This window comes from Colossoma macropomum, unplaced genomic scaffold (assembly GCF_904425465.1).
Source record: "Colossoma macropomum unplaced genomic scaffold, Colossoma_macropomum, whole genome shotgun sequence".
In the NCBI taxonomy this organism is placed as follows: domain Eukaryota; kingdom Metazoa; phylum Chordata; class Actinopteri; order Characiformes; family Serrasalmidae; genus Colossoma; species Colossoma macropomum.
The window spans coordinates 25,164,241-25,183,628 of NW_023494805.1; the positions used below are offsets into that span (position 1 = coordinate 25,164,241).

Consider the following 19,388-nt stretch of genomic DNA (forward strand, 5'->3'; position numbering starts at 1 on the left):
TGAAGAGGACTTTCACTTTGTGCTTCATCCTCTTTATTGTTATCATCACCATCTTCATCATCATTATCATCTCTCTCTATCCCTTCATTCTCTCCCTCTCTGTCCTGTTGTCAGTCTCTCTCCACCTGTACTCGTACCGTCTTTCTTTCTTTTCTTTCTTTCTCTCTTTCTGTCTTTTTCTCTTGTTCTTTGCCTCTTTCTCTGTCTTGTTTTTCCATCACTACCTACACTGTAACCCTTTACATCTCACTGTAGTCCACACTTTGACCTGTCTGTGCTCTGCTTTTAAATGTGTTCTTTCATTACAATAGGAGAGGCACTGATCCGATACCAGCTATCAGTGCTGGGCCAATAGCGGAAAACGCTGGATCAGAAATCAGTGGAAAAGGAGAATGAATCTGATTTAATTCAGTAACAGATCTAGCATGAAATAGCACACTCACACCGTGTGATGTGGTGATGTTAGCTGTGGGGTAGAGGAGTGTTTAGTTTCAGCGTGATAGTCTACTTTTAGTTGCTCGTCTTAAGTGAAGTGCTTCAGTTAAAAATAGCTTATTTTAAAGATGGTAGAGTTTTCGACAAGGAATATTGTGTCCATATCTGTATTGGACGATGTGCAAGGTTTCAGTGTTGTTGGTGTCAGAAAAGAAAAACTGATCTCATGCAATCTCTAGCAACTGAAGTTGGACAAGTTTTACAGCCTAATAAAACTATAGTGATGTTTGTTCTGAGTTTCCAGTGTAAAATTCTGTGCTACCAAGCTGGGCTATGTTGAAGTAGCTAATGGAAACTAAGCTGAAACAAGGATGTCAGAATTTGCTACCGTATTAGAGTTAGCACATTTAGAAATAAATAAATAAATAAATAAGCAAGCCTGATCTATCCTGATCTTCAGACTAATACAAACATAATTATAATTTGATATTATACTATAACTGATTTTGGTGCAAAACACATTATAGACCACTTTCAAGAATGATGCATTTTGGTGGGAGAGGACTTAACAAATACATATCAGTGCTGTATTATGATTAGTACCACTTTTAAAAGAGAATTAGAAATGTTTTCTATTATGTTAGCTGTTATTCTTTTCAAAAACTCACTATATCCAAAATTGTTACAAATGAAGAATACTCTTAAGAATACTCTTTAAATGTTACGAGCTATAATTTCTCTTTAGATTCAATGGTGTTCTTTAGATCTTGGCCAACCTGAAAGCTATGAAAGACAATGAAACACTGAAAGAAGACATTTGTGGGTGGGCTATGGATAGGTCTGTGCCTTTTTTATGCTGTAAAATCTGAAAATGCCTTGCCTGCAGTCTTGTGTGTGGTTTTCCTTTATCTGACTTCACTATATTTCTTTACAATATGGGATTTTATTTAAAAGTCTGAGATAAAGGAAGATGCCTGTAGCAATGGAGAAAGAGAGAGAGTGAGAAATAGTTTAAGACAGTTTTAGCACAAGGCGGTGTGTGCGTGGGTCCAAGCATGTGTATATTCTCGTGTGTGTGACTATATCCGTGTGTGTGTGTGTGCACGTGTTTTTGCTGCTGTTCCTCGGTGTAATTTGTAGCACAGGGAAATCGTGTCTTGTTCGGCAGACTACAGTAATGATGTTATCCCTCACCCTGGATTACATTCCTGGAAGCCTGGTACGCCCTCTTTAACCCACTGCTAGCTCAGACATAGAGCAGCAAGATATACCATTTATCAGTTGTTATTGTGACATCAGCCTTTGCAGTACTGATGTTTGCATATACAAGCATATACAATATGCAAATGAGTCTTTAACCAATATATATGTGTGTGTGTGTATGTATATATATATATATATATATATATATATATATATATATATATATATATATATATACAAAATCAATGCTTAAATGTGTGATATATATATATATATATATAAAATGTGTGTGTGTATATATAAATATATATATATATATATATATAAATCTATATTTATATATAGGTGCACTTTAGTTCTACAATTACAGACTGTAGTCCATCTGTTTCTCTGCATACTTTGTTAGCCCCCTTTTACCCTGTTCTTCAGTGGTCAGGACCCCCATGGACCCTCACAGAGCAAAAACTTCAGCAGCACTGCTGTGTTTGATCCACTCGTACCAGCACAACACACACTAACACACCACCACCACGTCAGTGTTACTGCAGTGCTGAGAATGATCCACCACCCAAAAAGTACCTGCTCTGTGAGGGTCCATGGGGGTCCTGACCACTCAAGAACAGGGTAAAAGGGGGCTAACAAAGTATGCAGAGAAACAGATGGACTACAGTCTGTAATTGTATAACTACCAAGTGCACCTATATAGTAAGTGGAGCTGATAAAATGAACAGTGAGCGTAGAAACAAGGAGGTGGTCATAATGTTATGCCTGATCGGTGAATACTGAACCATCAGAAATCTTAATTACACCTTGAAATAAATTTGGCCATATTGCTCGTTTACCTTCCTGGGTTTTCCGAAAACAATGAATGAAACAAATGAACTGCTTGGTTTGAGCATAATGGCTGAAGCACATTTAGAGGGCAGCACTGGGTAATGTTTGTTTATTTGAGCTTGAGCTGTTTCTGTCATTACTTTAGAGCTACAAGGTATTGGCAGCTAGGAAGCAACATAGCTAATCAACCAGTTTGGGTAGTTTAGAGTTGTACTTTAAAAGTTGCAGACAAATTGTAAATTACAATTATTTATATGGCAATTAATCATCAGCTAAAATGTCATGATTGTGACAGGCGTAATTAGAGTGGTGATTAACTCCTTTTGACAATAGTTTATGTGGGTAATTTTGTAACTTTTGTAAAAGTTTTTGTATCTCGGATATCGCAATATTAATTGCAAAAATTCGAAACCTCGCAATGTGACTTTTTCAGACGCTTCTTGAAGCCTATTTTACTGTTTCCCTGAAAATGTATGAAGTCTTAAGGCAAGCCTATAAGAAGTTTTTAACATTGCATGTGTCCGTATGTAATTGCTGATGTATTCCAGTAAATGCTGGGTGCTGAAGACTGATTCTGATGCAGTTCATACATTGTATTTGGTTTAGTTCTGGTGCATTTCATTTACATTGCAAGGGATGAATTCAGCAGCTGCTATGTAAACCTGAAACAATAATGTTAAGAGGTTTAAAGTCTTACGGCGGGTGTCATAATGTCCCTGTGGATGAGGGATCTGAGGAGGTGAAGAAATTGACATTTAGCTGCTCAGGAGGGCAAATGAAAGAAAAAATCACTACTGCTGCATCCTGGGAAAATCTTCTCTTTGTCGGGATTAACCTGTGTTGATCTGCGGGCCCTGTCAAAACTGCCGCTACACTCAATCACACACACACACACGCATACACACACTTGTAATCACTGGGTGGTGAGTCCATCTCTGAAATCCCTAATCCCACTGCCACAGACTCCTAGCTCAGTGATGTCCAGAAGTGTGTCTCAATCTGTTTGTGTGTGTGTGTTTGTGCACCCGTTCCCTCCACACACACCGTTACCAATTCCCATCTGTTCATAAAGCATGAGCTGTCAGTTTTGATAAGTCATTCTCTCCTATGAGAGTCAAATTTGTATGCGTCGTCCTTTGAAATGACATTAGTGATGTTGGCAGGCACAGGAGAGAGGAGGCATGACAGGAAAAGATGGAGGGGTGGGGGTGGGGGGGGGAACTGATATTGGGGAAGGTGCGCTAGACAGGAAGGATACATTTTTCCATTTTTATCCCTTGATGAGACTTAGCAAGGTGATGGCTTGAGCATGTTGACAGGGAACCCTGTCTGTTTCCCCTTTCACATTGTGCGGTTCTCTTTTTAGCCAGCAGGGGGCAGTGTCAGTCTCAAAGCTTCTGTATGTTGATTCTGCACACCACTTATTAGAATCTGTTGAAAATGTTATCAGGTGTTTCCCGACGATATTCTTTCACTGCAATATAGAACATCTATACAGTCTTTGTCTAAACGATCCAGACACCCTTTCTAATTAGTGAATTCTCTAAGGTACATGTAGGTAAACCCATGTTTAGCGCCTAGTTTGGACAGTCCCTATAGAAAGGCATCGGCAGTAGAATGGGACGCTGCCCTGCATTAAGCTAAGGTCACCATGTCCAGTGCCAAGCAATGCCAAGAGGGATATGAATCTAAAGGAATGTTTTCTTTGGAGTCGTGGTGCCATCATCCGGCTTTGTAATTTGTGGTGTTTGTGATTCAGAACTAATCATCCAACATCAGTACAAGCCCTCACCAATGCTCTTACTGCTTTTACTGCAGCAAAGACAAAACATTGGATGAACACAAACTTCTGGACAAACAGTGTCTATATAAACAGTAAATAATTAGCAGTATCAATAAAAAAAAACATATTGCTATTCTGATTATCTGATTATTAATCTTATTATTTGATGATCTGCATTAACAGAAATCCCTTCATGCTGAATATCTAGCCCCTATTCGTGACATTCGTCTTACTGATAACATTCAGCAGGTTTAAAGTTTCTCTTCCCCGTTATCTGACGATCAGACTGAGCATGTTAACTACAAATTATCTCAAGCGCCAGTCATTGGTGGGAGAGATACGAAAGCTGGCACTTTAACTGGAAATAGTGGCTTTAACATGCACCTTGTCAGTGCAGAGATACATCACTTCTCTCCTACAATTACTGTTTGACTGTATAGATCATGTCCCATTGTGCTGGAATAATTAAGCATTTGTTCTCGGCATTGATCTGACGTCCATGTAGTTGAAGAATAGATGAAAGTGTGGGAAACCGTGTGTGGGTGCAAGTGTGTATTGGAGTGTTAAAGCTTAACTTTGTCTTACCTAATGCCCTGTTGGCAGTGTATTCAGAGACTTTGTCTTTCTTTCCTTTAACTACTTAAAGAAATGGTTTGGCAAAAAAAAATAAATGATCACAGTTCAATTTGCACTGGATTTCGGCACAACACCTGCTATCTGAAGTGGCTGCCCGCAGTGTTCAGCAATGCTGAGAAGTTTTGTTAATTTTCATAGTTCAAAGTAAGTCATACATCAACCACATCAACAACCACGTCAACCTGAATTAAGCCCTGTATGCAGCTTGAGCAGGTTAAGGGAGGTTTTGGGGATGCATTTACAGAAAATATGTGGGTGACTGTTGACTTCTAGTGTTTGTTTGCATTTATAGCCTTGTAGTTCCTGTGCTACACTAAAGAAGCATTATATGGCCTTATATGTTCGAACCAGAGTCAGAGAACAAGAGGAAACCAATCATGATTCCATCAGGATGTTTCTGAATGGCAAGGGTTCACATTCATATTCACATTGAAGGGGTTGGTGCTTGTGGTTATTGTAGTGGAGGGGTTGGTGGGTGTGGTTATTGTAGTGGAGGGGTTGGTGGATGTGGACATTGTAGTGGAGGGGCTGGTGGGTGTGGTTATTGTAATGGAAGGATTTGTGGGTGTGCTTATTCTAGCGGAGGGTTTGTAGGTGTGGTCATTGTAGTGGAGGGGTTGGTGGATGTGGACATTGTAGTGGAGAGGCTTGTGGGTGTGGTTATTGTAATTGAAGGGTTGGTAGAAGTGGTTATTTTAGGGGAGGGTTTTGTGGATGTGGTCATTGTAGTGGAGGGGTTTGTGAGTGTGCTTGTTATATTGGAGGGGTCGGTGGGTGTCATTATCGTAATGGAAGGCTTGGTAGGTGTGGTTATTCTAGTGGAGGGGTTGGTGGGTGTTGTTATCGTAATGGAAGGCTTGGTGGGTGTGGTTATTCTAGTGGAGGGGTTGGTGGGTGGAGCAGTATATAATAGCAATTTAGACCAATACTGTGTTTTGTATCGAGTCTACAACAACTAATTAACATTATCAGTAACATTGATAATAGAAATTAGTTGCCAGTGATTCAAGTTATAGTTAGTTGGCTTAACGTTTGCGCTTCTCATTTACCTCACGTGACTGAAAAAGGAAATACAGGTAGCAGAATAGTACAGGGTCGTACGTGGACTATAAAAACACTTCATTTCAAAGTCAATGAAAAAGACTGTTTCCTCTATGAGGTGTGAAACTGAGCTCAGTGGACACGGCAGCTCGACGTCAGGTGCGAGTATGAGAGAAAATACACTGCATTCATGGCAGAGACTCAGCATTGAGAGATACATCTCATTAAAACCACAGTTGAAAAAATAAAGCACATCAATGTAAACTGTTCAGCGAATTCTGTTTTGCTTAGCAAAGCAGTGCTGGCTGAAGGGATGAGCTGCGTTTTGAAAACAGTTTGTCCAAAATGTTCGAAACTGTTCGGCTAAACTCTGTGGTTGTTAGAGTTGCGTGTATGCTAACTGTAATGCACACAGCTCAGATGTTTTTGTTTTTTTTTCCTTACAGGTTTTAGCCTCCAGTCTGCAAGAGAACAAACCTTTAGATCACAGAGATTTTTTTCAAACTTTATTTCAACCTTTGAATATGGACTGATAAAAATGGATATCGTTGCTGTCCAAAGAAAAACAAGTATCTCCAAAATAGTAACTTTACAGGAGAGGACAAAAACGTTCTTTACTTTCAATGTAACTTAATGGAAATAGATTTTGGAGCATTTCTATTGGTCCAATCATCTTGAAATCTTCACACATTGTAAAGGACAGCCGCTGAGCTCAAATGATGCAGAAAAGTGAAAATCGCAAAAAATTGAGATACGTTTTTCATTGGATAGCGACGATATGTTTGAAAATGCTGACGTCACGTGCATGGTTACTGCTGTTTTACGTGTAATGAGATGCTTTATGTCTCCACATGTGACACGGCTGATGACTGAACTGTTAGCGTCTGATCCATAACTATCAAATTTAATTACACAGTGTTATGGACAACATAGAGACTAGTTAATTTACTTTTGCTTTTTGATGAAAGGTAAAATACAGTAAAGTATCCCATCTTGGACTGTAAAATTTGTTGTTCCTTTACTGTTTCTGCACCTTTCCAAAATAGAATCTGTGCCACTGATGAAAGCTAGATGTATTTAAGATGCTAAGCAAATTAGCTGTTTCTGTGTAGTGGTTGTAAGGGTATGCATGGTGCTTGTTTGAATTACTTAATGATATTCACATTATATGACCCAGCCTGTGTGTGAGTGTGTGTGTGCACGTTTTTTTTCATAATAGCTAAAAAAGAAAAAAAAAAACGCTTTCATACCTGATGAGGGTTTGGTGAGGAGGGTAATGTGCCTCCCTGGAGAGTGCAGGGACTGAAGGACTGAATACTTAATGAAAACGTGCTGGAGCTGAGAATAGCTGTTATGAAACAGCTCTTTCTGGCTTAATGGAATATATGTGCTTTCGCATGAACAAGCACCGGAAGCTTTACATGGCTAGACAGGTGACATTAGCAGGCCTGTATGTGTGTATCTGTTTGCATGTGTGTGTGTGGGTGTGAATTTACAGTCACTGAACTATGTTCTGAGTGTGACTCCACTAAACTGCATGGCTGAATGCCCACAGCAGCAGAAGGAGGGATGGACAGATGGACAGACGGACGGATGGATGGATGGATGGAAATAGAGGAAGAGTAAGATGCAAACAAAAAAAATGTAAATTGGAAAACAGTGCTAGGAGAGATTGATCTATAGCGACACACAAATATTGTTGTTCTAAATTGAAAATTGGGAGTAATCTGTACCTGACAGGAGTGGCGCTGTCATTAAAAGACCCCCTGTACTCAAAAATTTGTTTTTAAATGGTTAACTCCTCTTGGATGGCTTATTATTGCCATATTGGCTGATATTTGTATCAGTTTGTGTTACTGTAGCATAGAAGTCACATTTTTCTGTTGAAAACACAGACTTTCTTAGTACATCCAGGAAAATGCAGTTTGTGGGGAGCTAAGTAGCAGCTTAGTTTTTAGTTGAGCTTAAACCAATCATGGTCCAGTATATTAAAATATGCTAATGAGGGCATGCGACAAGAGCCATGAAAAGTGGCACAAAGCCTGCGCTTGTGCCCCAAATGCTGATAATGCCAAACCAACATCAGCTGGCACTCAAGTCAGCATGAGCTCCTGAGCCAAAAGGGGGAGAAGCAACAATTCTCTTCCCCCCCCCATTGCCTCAGCCCTCACGTCCCACTTCAGTGCCACCAGGATTGAACATGAGGCGTGGCTGCGCCACTGGACTCTAGCACTAGAAACTAGCTTTAGCTTAGCAAGAAGGCCTAAACAGTTTTATACACAACCGTGCAGCCATGTTCTTTCCAACTCACCGAAGCCTCACTGATGCAAGTTCGGAGTATAAAGACTCAAATCTGAGTGAATAAACCAGTGTTTTGTGTGTGAAGCTGTTAGCTTAAGCTTCTTATAAATCATATCCTCGTTAGCACCAGAGGCTCACGTTAGCTTAGTGAGAAGACTTAACTAACAGCAGTTGTGGCCTACTGACACTGCACTGAGACAAGTTTGAAGGAAACAGACTCAAATCTGAGTGAGATGTTTTCATTTTATGCTTTTTGTATTAGAAAAACATTTATGCATGCGATTCATTTTTTCTTTGGGGATCTTTAGACTTTAAAACTAACTGATTTTATTAAGCATCAAAAGCTATGTGACTCCTTATAAGCTAGCTGCCTACTAAACATGATTGACTGACAGACATGAGGTGCTTCACATCTAAAAACAAACCACATAGCGACAGGGACATTGTTTTTTTTTTTTATGGGTTACGTATTATGATTTAGTAGTATCACTAAAATATCACTAAATTTGAAAATATCATGGTCTGTCAATATTATGGTATGCCAATATACTCCATATTGTGCCCAGCACTTTTTCAGCCCATAAAATTTGATGTTCAGTTTTAGCGCTCCTGACTATGCATTAAGCATTAACAAGCAATATACTCATGATAATGTTCTATTTTCTAAAATAGCGACTGCCCTGTTACCAAGCAGCTAAAACACGTTTCTATGTGGTTTTCATTTGGAAAGCGAATTTGGTAAGAGAAGAAAATGGAACTAAACAGTCCGGTGAAAACAAGTTATGTACTTTTTATGTCATATAGTATAGCAGTACTCAGGAGGCATGGGTTCATTAACTTTATAAATACAAACTTCAGTGTCATCTGATTCTGTGATACTATCGTACATTTGAAAACATTTTGTGACTTTAAATTTTTATTAATACCATTCAGCACTAGTGTGAAGCGTGAACAGGTTCGAGAAAGAGGATACAGTGTTGGATGCATGGAAGATTTTGAAAGGGAAAAGGATGTGGAGAAGAACAAATGAAAAAGACTGGGTGTAAAAAGATCAATAGAGAGAGGGGGAAGAAGTGCAGAACAGTAGGAGGCAGCGAGAGAAAGAAAAGAGAAATGGATTAGAGGAGAGATGTTTGGAGTTACAAGGTTTTTTTGTTGTGTCGTTTAGCTGAGTGCAAACCACTGTTTTATTGTACCAAGCTTGCCTAAATGACATTGTTTATAGCTGTTGCTTTCTCGCTTTCTTTATTGCTCTTTCACTCTCTAACTCTTTCACACACAATTTCTCATTGATTTGCTCACCAGTTCTTTTTCCTGCTCATATTTTATTAATCCTGCTTTTTATGTTCTTCTCATCTGTATCCTTCCTTATATCTCACCTGTTTGATGGTAGTCACCCTTGGTGTCAGAGTGGAAGTGCTCAAACAAGTGGTCATTTCTCTTTTCTGATATTCAGCACTGCTGATTTTAGTCAGTAAAATTATGACTTTTCACTTAGTTCATAGCTGTGTGTACTGTGTAGTAATTTGATCCAATATAGGACCCCTGTGTTCGTTAATCTGCCTGTGTTGCTAATGGAAAATAAATGTTTTACAGCAGTGAACAATATATCGGCAGCTGTTCTATTATTTGCTGATAAATGGCAAAATGTAATTATCGTTATTAGTGCAATATTGGAATTACAACCAATCAGTTGCAGTTGATAACTTGGCACCTCATCTGTGCTCGCACATGAACTGAAGCATGTGTAGTCTTTAGTGGTGGGCATTTCTGTTCTCAGCTCACTGAAATGGACGTTTTATTCAGGCAGAAGCACCATTGCTATACTAATAAGAGTCCTGGGGCAAGTTCTGTTGAAATCACTCTCGATAACAGCATCTTCAGAATATGTAAATGTTCACAATAACTGTCATGTCTGATTTAGCTATGTACAATGAATCAATGATCCATCTTTAAGGCTGCTCACACCAGATGTGCTGTGTTTAATTCTATACCATTGTTTTTAATGAAGGAGCACACCGTCACTGACATTGGACGTCAGGATGTGTTGCCATTCGGTCACTTCCAACACCGCTCAGTTTCTTAGAGTGTCACAGTGTATCACTCAGCATTTTACTGTCACTCCATTAAAATAAACCCAGAGCAAGACCACAAAAAGCCACAGTAGGTGACACATGACTTGATATTTACTCAGAAAAAAGCAGTCCGTCTAAGATGGACAAATGCTAATGGTCTGTTACTTCGGCTAACGTTACTAGCTAAGTCATTTTATTTAGCTTGTGCCTTTGAGCTCAAAACAGCAAGTTTGTGAAGTTAATTAGCTGATACTAAATGTAAAACATTACTAAATGATATGGAAAGGTTTACTCAGTTAAATTTATTTGAATCGATTGTAAAATTGGAGATGATGAGATGATATTGGAGTCATAGTGGCAGATAATTTCTTAAAAATGATAGTTTATTGGGATCGTATAGATGATCCATATGCTATTTTTTAAATGATGTTTTAAATGAATAAATGCTAATCTAGCTAGATGTCATCCCAAATTCAACTTTTTATAAATGTTTGTGTCTGTATTAGCACCGATAGGTATGTACTGAAAAATATCAGTTATTTACTTTGGCCCGAGTTTACCGTACCAGTGCATCTCTATGTAGAATTAACTTGAGCTTGATGTTTATCAGCCCTCTGACTGCAACACGTTCTCTGTGGTATAGCTATGCTTTGTACTGCCTGCTACATGTCTGTTAGACTGCAGTTTTATTGGGAACTTTGCAGTACACACGGACAGCCTATGAGCTCATGAAAATGTAGTTTATTTGCAGGTCCACTCTCCAGTGGAGAATCTCAGCACCATGGGCATGCTTGAGTTATAGCACTGAACTCTACTGGCTGGTAGATCAGTATGCATTTTATGCAGTTCTGACAGATATTATGAGATAGTCAGGTCCCAGACAGACTAGATGATTCAACAGTGATTTGTTGTTTGGCTCTAGACAAAGAACTGTAAATGAAGCAGACTTCCTGATTCTATACATCCTCTGTGTAAAAAAACCTAACGATCACAAAACACTGGATATAACCACTAAAATACAGAATCTATCATGTCTTATTGCGCTATGTGGATTATAGTGTGCACTTGTTTTAAAATGCAAAAAAAGGTAAGTGTTGGTTATTGATATCTGCCACAACAAGGTATCAATGATTATTTAGCGTTGTTGGTTAACAGTCCCTGCTTTTTTTTGTTTGAGAGAAAGAGAGGGGTACACAAATGGTGTGGATAGATGGAATTTCAAGCAGAAATTCTTTAACTCAGAGAGAAAGGGGACAGTTTGTTCTTTTCTACAGAACACGCAAGAGATATAGAAAACCTTAACCACCCTTTTTTTTGCCTAGAGACGAAAGAAAGACTAAAACCAGAGAGTGAGAGAGAGAGTGAAAAGAGAGCGAAAATTGCTGACAGGATGAAAGAAAAGAGGGGAGAGAGGAGTAAACAGTGGCGGGAAGAGAGAGGGACGGGAAGGACAAGTAGAGAAGATCCGTGCCAGTTGAAGGACGTTCTTTTTTACTTTGACGTCGTAAGCAGAGAGCCCACAGATCAGAGACTGGAGGTGCTGCAGTGTGGCATGTGAAGTTGCAATGTGTGTGTGAAAGGTGGTGTTTATGACTTGTGACGTTGACGGGGCTGAAATCGAAGCGGTTTCGGCAGAGTGCCATCACAAACACTTTGCCGAACAGACGCGTGGAAAAGAGCAGAGCAGATCGGCTCACACATTCTGTTTCTTTATGTTGGTTGACTGCGTGACTGCAGAGGAGTTTTCTTTGTCACTTACCCTGCTGACACGAACTTGTGTGTATTTGAGCAACACCGCATATGTTGTCTCTCTCTAAAATCTACCAATTTGTCTCCTCTCTGCCAGAAAAAGCGATGAGTCATTATTGAAATCCCGCCCGTTGTCTGGAAGGCATGAAAACCGCTGCCTATTTTTGGAGTACGAGAGACCTCGGGTCAATGATACCTCATTGAATCCTCTCTCGCTTTCTCTCTTTTCTCCAGATTCCCTCTTTTTTCCCCCTTCTTCCCTTTGCCTTCCCTGTGTCTCTCCCTCTGTGCCTCCCTCTCCCTCCCAGCCAAAATGCTAAATGCACTTAACCCTGGAAATAAACACAGGAGTGAGAAAGAAGGAGAGGAGATAAGGGAGAGAGACACTTTCCCTTCATCAGCAAATTTAACTTGCCCAGTGTCTGCACCTCATTTTCTCCCTCTCTCTCTTTTTTTTCCTCTTCTCTTACTGAGCGTAGTCCACAGTGCTGATGTAATTTAACAAGCAGCATGCAAATGGAATTTGAAATTGCGCAGACACAAAATCTTTATGCTAGACGGACGCCATCCGCAGCAAACGCATGACTGCAGCTGAGTGTCATTTTTTATTAGCAAAGAAGAGGTGAGGTGTAATCCACCAGGTGCAGGATACCGCACGTCACTCCTTTGTTTTTTCGCTCTTGGATTGGTTTTCTTGTTAAACTGAGTGGAGTTTTAACCTTTAGAAGTTGCATAAGGAAAAAGCATGTCATCATATTGTATTTTTTTCCGCTCAAAGCTTATTGAAATGAGTGGAAATTCTATTGAAAGTACAGATTACAACCACCCAATCAATAGCGCATTTGTGCTTGTATATAGAGGAGGTATTTTATTAGGATTTGATTATGATGAGAAGTTGTCATTTTTTTTGGCAAACAAATGGAAAAATTTGGAGATGCAGAATTAAACCTGTTGATACAGAAGGCAAATGTAGTTAATTACAGAAGTCATTATGTAATTTAATCTGTAATTATGTCATTTGTAACAAAACGAAAGTAGTAACTCTCAACCTTTTTGAGTTTACACTGGTGATGCTACTGAGATGAATTACTGACAGAGCCTTTGGGGACAGTGCCCCTGGGCCTTTGAGTGCCAGGGTCCCTGGGGGGTGTTTGACCACACAGCTCAAGGTGGCCCAATTGCTTAGAACAGTACGCAGATGTAAAAATTACATGAACGTAAAGCCGTTGAGTATATTCAAATGACTACATAAAAAAAAACAACAAGTGAAGAAATGTTATCTGTTCAAGTTTTATGTTATTATTATTGGCTCATAGAATTCTGTTGTTGCCATTCAAATGAAATGTTTTAGATGGTGTCTGGTGGTGTTAGAGTCCCTTCCTACAACTCAGTTTGGCTTTAAAGAAGAGCAAAAGGAATCTTAAGATCTTACAAAACTCACACAGTAGACACCATAGGGTAATGCACATAAATAAGGCTAATTTTGTCCAAAACAACAAAAAAAAACACCTTTCCAGTGTTGCTGAAAGTACAATAATCATGAAACATGTTTTTTATGGATTGTTCCAATTTTAAAATGTGAGGCTAAAACATAGCAGGCTGAACAGGCAAAAAGTAAGCCTAACAGAATGAATCTCTATTCCATTAATAATCAGTGTCACACTTTAAATTCACTGCAAATCTGCAAAATAAAAAGTAACGTAAATAAAAGTAAATTATTTTTTTCATACATCTAATGTCAATGTTCTTGACCGTATCTGACTTAAATAGAGTTAAACCCAGTTTGGGAAAAAGCTGTGGCACAGTTAGCTTGATGCTAATACAACACAGGAAATCAGATTAAGGCGCTACTGGAAATTAGGGGTGATGGAGGCATGAGGGCTCGTAGTTTAGTGAGCAATAACTAAGGTTTCTGCACTAAGCACTGATATATATCATGATATTTTCATTATTATATAACAAAGATAAAACTTACAAAATGACTGCAGTATACATGATGAGCAACTGTAAATTCTTGTTCTCCAGCTGTCTCTAACTGCTGTGCATTAATAACAAACTCTAATGAATTATTTACTGTGATTACAATTAATAAGAAACTAAATTATTTATTGGAAAATTGTGTATTGTCATTTTATGTTGTCACTGTGTTAGAAAGGCAGTAGGCCATTTGTAACCATCTATTACAGTGGTTTTACCATGAAAAAAGCGTCTTTGAGCCAAAACTCTGTGGTTTCTAAGTCCTCCCCCGTGTTACACACACTGTGTTTTGACTTGACTATGCTGTTTTTTGCTCATCATGCCAAAAAAGCTGTGCATGGCACAATGTGTGAGCTTTCACCACATGGTCTTTGTGGCTGTGGAGCATGTAGTCATCTTGTTCTCCCCCCTCTATACTCTGACCTGGTACTGCCCTCTACTGATGATATTACATTTGGCGGCTTTAAAAACTGCAGGAATATATATTTGGCACTGTGGTGCCAAAAACACGCTCTGACCTAAAAACTCACCCACAGAGTTCCAGTATTTTTATGTGAAGATGTAGTCGCACACTACGCGCCCCCACACACACACAAACACCATAAACACATTCTATAAGATGCATTGAACCACCTAATTCTCTGTAATTGTGTCAGTGACTAATGCATAATGCATAGATGGAGATTTTTAATCAAACAGAAGATATTCGTGTGTGGGTGGCATGGTTGCACATACACACACACTATGAGCTGTGAACCCCTACTTGGCTCAGAATCTAATCAAATGGATTTCTGCTCCGATTGCAAGTTTATTACTGTGAGCGTGTGTGCATGTGTGTGTGTGTGTGTGTGTGTGTGTGTGTGTGTGTAACCTCCAGATCCTGTTCTATGCTGAGCCCATCTGATATGTCTGAGTATGCCAGAGTTGGTGTGTTCAATGATCTCTCTCTCTCTCTCTCTCTCTCTCTCTCTCTCTCTCTCTCTCTCTCTCTCTCTCTCTCTCTCGCCCCTCTCACTATTCTTCTCTTGCTCTTTCGCTTTGTTCCCCTTTTCTCTCAAAAACAATTTAATTGCAGATGGGTTTATTGGCAAATCAGTGAATGTACAGCTAGGAGCAATTAGCTTGGAGGTGATTGGTCATATAGAAAGCGGATCCTGTAATTCCTGTGGGAGGATATAAAAGGAATCCTGGAGGCATTTTTCAACCTGTTTTCTATCTGAAGCATCTGTGGCATATCATCGCTGTGGGAACAACTTTATCTCCAAGTTACTTTAGAGGGCAAGGAAAAAAACATTCTTAACTTTCAGTGTCAGTTAATGGGAAACTCCAATGTTTTTTTCCTAAATTTCTATATCATTATGTTGTCCAGCCCTAAGTCCTTCAGAGTGGTTTGATATGAAATGCTCCGTTCTAGAAAAATTGAACGCGCCAGACTTGTTCTCAGCAGTGGTGAAATGGTTATGAATGCGCTTCCTGATGCCTGAGGCATTGTTTTACGTTAGTTTTGAGGTTTTAGGTTTTGACTGCAAACATATTTCATTAAATCCATTTATGACAGAGAGGTACATGCAGGGCTTCATACGGCAAAAAAACTAAAATAGAAGATGTGTAGGTTCACTGGGGGCGGCACGGTGGCACAGTGGGTAGCGCTGTTGCCTCACAGCAAGAATGGCCTGGGTTCGATTCCTGGCCGGGCGACCAGGGTCGTTTCTGTGTGGAGTTTGCCTGTTCTCCCCGTGTCTGCGTAGGTTTCCTCCGGGTACTCCGGTTTCCTCCCACAGTCCAAAGACATGCAGTCAGGCTGATTGGACATGCTGAATTGCCCCTAGGTGTGAGTGTGTGACTGTGTATGTCTGTCTGTCTGCCCTGCGATGGACTGGCGACCTGTCCAGGGTGTATCCTGCCTTCCGCCCAATGACAGCTGGGATAGGCTCCCGCACCCCACCACGACCCAGAAGGATAAGCGGTTTAGATGATGTATGTATGTATGTAGGTTCACTGGTCATTTTGGATAGTAAAGAAAGTGGCTATATTTTTTTCGTGCTGAAGACATTGCAGCCTCTGGTTTCTATCACCATCACTGTAAAGAAACAATAGAGTATGTTTCTCTACAGTGCACCATTTCACAACCACTGTGAATGACTGCTTAAATCTGTTTGATGTAATTATGCAGAAATTTTGAGAAGTCAGTGTATTTCCCCTTAAGTGTAACCATTTTAATCAGATTTTGTCATTTCTGACTTTCTCTTGGTCTGATGATTTTTTGACAATATAAATGGCAGCTGATAATTTCACACTATCTTAAAAGAAAGAAACAACAAAAATGGAGATACAAGGTTTCGTTCTGACAGCAACAACGTGGTCGATCACCACAGACAACTTAGAGACGTTTTCCCTTACTTTTAAAAGAACAGAAAACCCCATTCACAGACAAAACTCAAAAGAAGCCAGTGGGCAGCTGCATCATCACCTGTCCATTGGCGGCTATTATAAGCATGCTTTGAGGCAAAGTTTTTATTCCATACAAGGATATACATCAGAATTACTGTGTTTGGCAGTTTTTTTGCAGATGCATCAAATAGAGTAAGTAAATGCTGAACTGTCCCTTCAAAGAAGCAGCTCACAAACTCTCAAACTAACACAAGAGCCCTAGCTAACCTGATTCTATCATTTTCCCCTCACTGCTCACCTCTACTCCCTCCAGAGCAATACAAATCATTATTCAGCATCCCTGCAGTGTTTCTCTCTCGCTCTCTCTCACTCTCTCTCTCCGTCCCTCACGCTCTCTTGCGCGCTCTCTCTCTCCCTACTTCCCTCCCTCACGCTCTCTCTAGCACTCTCTCTCCCTCCCTCATGCTCTCTCTCCACACAAACACACATACATAGACGCTTACCCAAACGCTCGTCTCCCTGAGGCGCTGTGAACTGCAGAGAGTGGGTGTTGCACAAATGGCTGCCAAATCTCTCCCAAACACAGGGGCCTCTGGTGATATACACTCTTGCCCTGAACAAGTGCACAAAGACATTCATTCAGTATCCACACACTTGTAGACATATTCTACACAGGATGGACAAAGTCACTCATAGTCAGGTGCTGACAGAAATGGTAAGGTAAATACACATGCTCAAAAACTACTGACTCATGTAAGAAACAGTACATACACAAAAGACTTAAGCACACATAACAGAACAGTGCATACAGTTCATATTCCCATGCAAATGGAATTTCACATGACTGTTGACTGAAATTTCTGCCTCTGTCCGTCACTCTTTCTCACACTGAAATAAGGTGTTACAGAACTCACTATCTCTTTTTCACACTCCATCAGCAGTATTACTTACAAATTACAGTATAAACTTAACAGTAATCTTATCATTTCAGGTTTTAAAGAGCCGGTATCATCACAATCCTAATTTTGTTTGTTTTTATAAAATAAGTGTTTGATGTAAATGATCATTGTCAGAGTTTCATAACCTAATATTCAGTCTTCAGTCCATACTATGTATATCTATATATAGACATTAAGCTGAAAAAACATCCTGTTTTGAATTCACTGTTTTTGTGACATCACAAAAAACAGCACCTTTTCATATATCTGCCTACAGCAGTTAAATCTGCCCGTTCACATTGGAAATCTTAAGGGCCCAAAAAATAGACAAGTATTCCAAGTTTAATTCTAAAGCTTGAAGAGAGGTTGAAACTGACTGACTTACATTATGTCTTTTTTTTTTTTTAAACATAAAACCATACAAGCGTCATGTGTAGATGTTGTAAGAAATACAAAAAAAAATGATATATGGGCTCTTTATACTGGGGCAGTCGTAGGCCGGAGGTTGTGACAGGAACGTCGCTGGTTTGATCCCCTGGGCCGACAGTACATGACTGAAGTGCCCTTGAGCAAGGCACCTATCCCCCCAACTGCTCCCTGAGCGCCGTAGATAGGGCTGCCCACTGCCTCGGGCAAGTGCGCTCACTGCCCCCTAGTGTGTGTGTTCACTAGTGTATGTGTAGATGGGTGTTTCACTGCACAGATGGGTTAAATGCAGAGGTCAGACTCCTCTGTGTGCAAGCACAGTTGGCCAAGAGTTCTAAACTAAACTAAACTATTCATTCTGACAACCATGTACAATTACTGTCTTTTACAATTACAGTCATGGTGGCAAATAATAGCCAACCACTATAAAAATAAATGTGCCAAAAAGGGATCTTTGGAAACCGTTGAAGAACCACTTTTGGTTCTCTAAAGAACATTTCAGTGGATAGATCTTTAAAGGATCATTTTTGTTAATGAGCTGTATATGTGTAAAGAACCTTTTTAAAAGTTAAAGAACCTCTACATGATAGTGTCTGTACCAGTTATAAACCAAGAACTATTTAGGAATTTTTTATGGTCTTGTCCAGTCTTGCTGCAAAGCGTGCGCATGCACAAGGCATATTTACACAATTATGAAACAAACTGAACAGTAAACAAAGTGGTAGAAAATATAATTCAATTGTGTTTGGTTGTTTTTATCTTAGAAAGAAATCTAAAAGGTACAATTAAAGTTCTGTCAATATAATAGCTGTGGTGAAATGATTTGTGTGTTTTAGTGCTCAGCATATTAATTTGGCTGGAAAACCAAACAACATAATTGTGGTCATTGATGTCATGATGGGAAACTTTCATACTGACCCATCCCCACTCACTACGTTCATCCCTTACGAACCTTATGTGTCTGTTTTCACCCCCTCAGCCTTTCACACTCTCTTACACACACTCACTACTCGGTGTTCTGCACTCAGAGCCGTCAGTGTCAGTCGCTGTGACACACGCAGTGAAGGAGTTTGAGCTACACATACACAGCTGTGGACCTGGCCTCCGTCTCATGCTTCATCCCCTCTCCTCTCAGTTTAATTGAGTTCTCCACTTCAGTATTCTGTCAGAGTACAGATAGTTTTGGTTTTTGAATATTGGAGAAGAGTGAGAGAGAAAGAGAGAGAGTGAGGGAGCGAGAGACGGAGTGAGATGAGGGACAGCAGCGCTCTTGCATAAGATAAGAGTCTTGAAGTTGTCTCCTTCCATCCTTCTGAAAATGTTCTGTTAACAAGCTCACTGGCTTCTGCAGAAAGTGTGTGAGCGTGTGTATGCGTGAGTGTGTTGGCTTATGTGTTAGTGTGTGTGTGTGGTAGTGTGTGTGTGTGCGCGCATCTTTCCAACTTGGTTAGATATTCATCCTCGCTTGCCCTCAGCAGCCATCATGAATGGTTGCTGCGGTAGCCGTCTGGAGTCCCCGTTCTGTAGTTAGTGCCATGGTCACATTAACTGAATGTAACAGGACAGCAATCAAGCGTCATTTCCACTAGCACTGACAAT

At 39.9% G+C, this 19,388-nt stretch overlaps 1 protein-coding gene across 1 annotated transcript in view; it reads left to right on the forward strand.

Moving 5' to 3' along the window:
- The window catches only part of pcxb (pyruvate carboxylase b), a 258,861-nt gene that overhangs the window by 15,618 nt on the left and 223,855 nt on the right, over positions 1-19,388 (forward strand). The window lies entirely within an intron of this gene.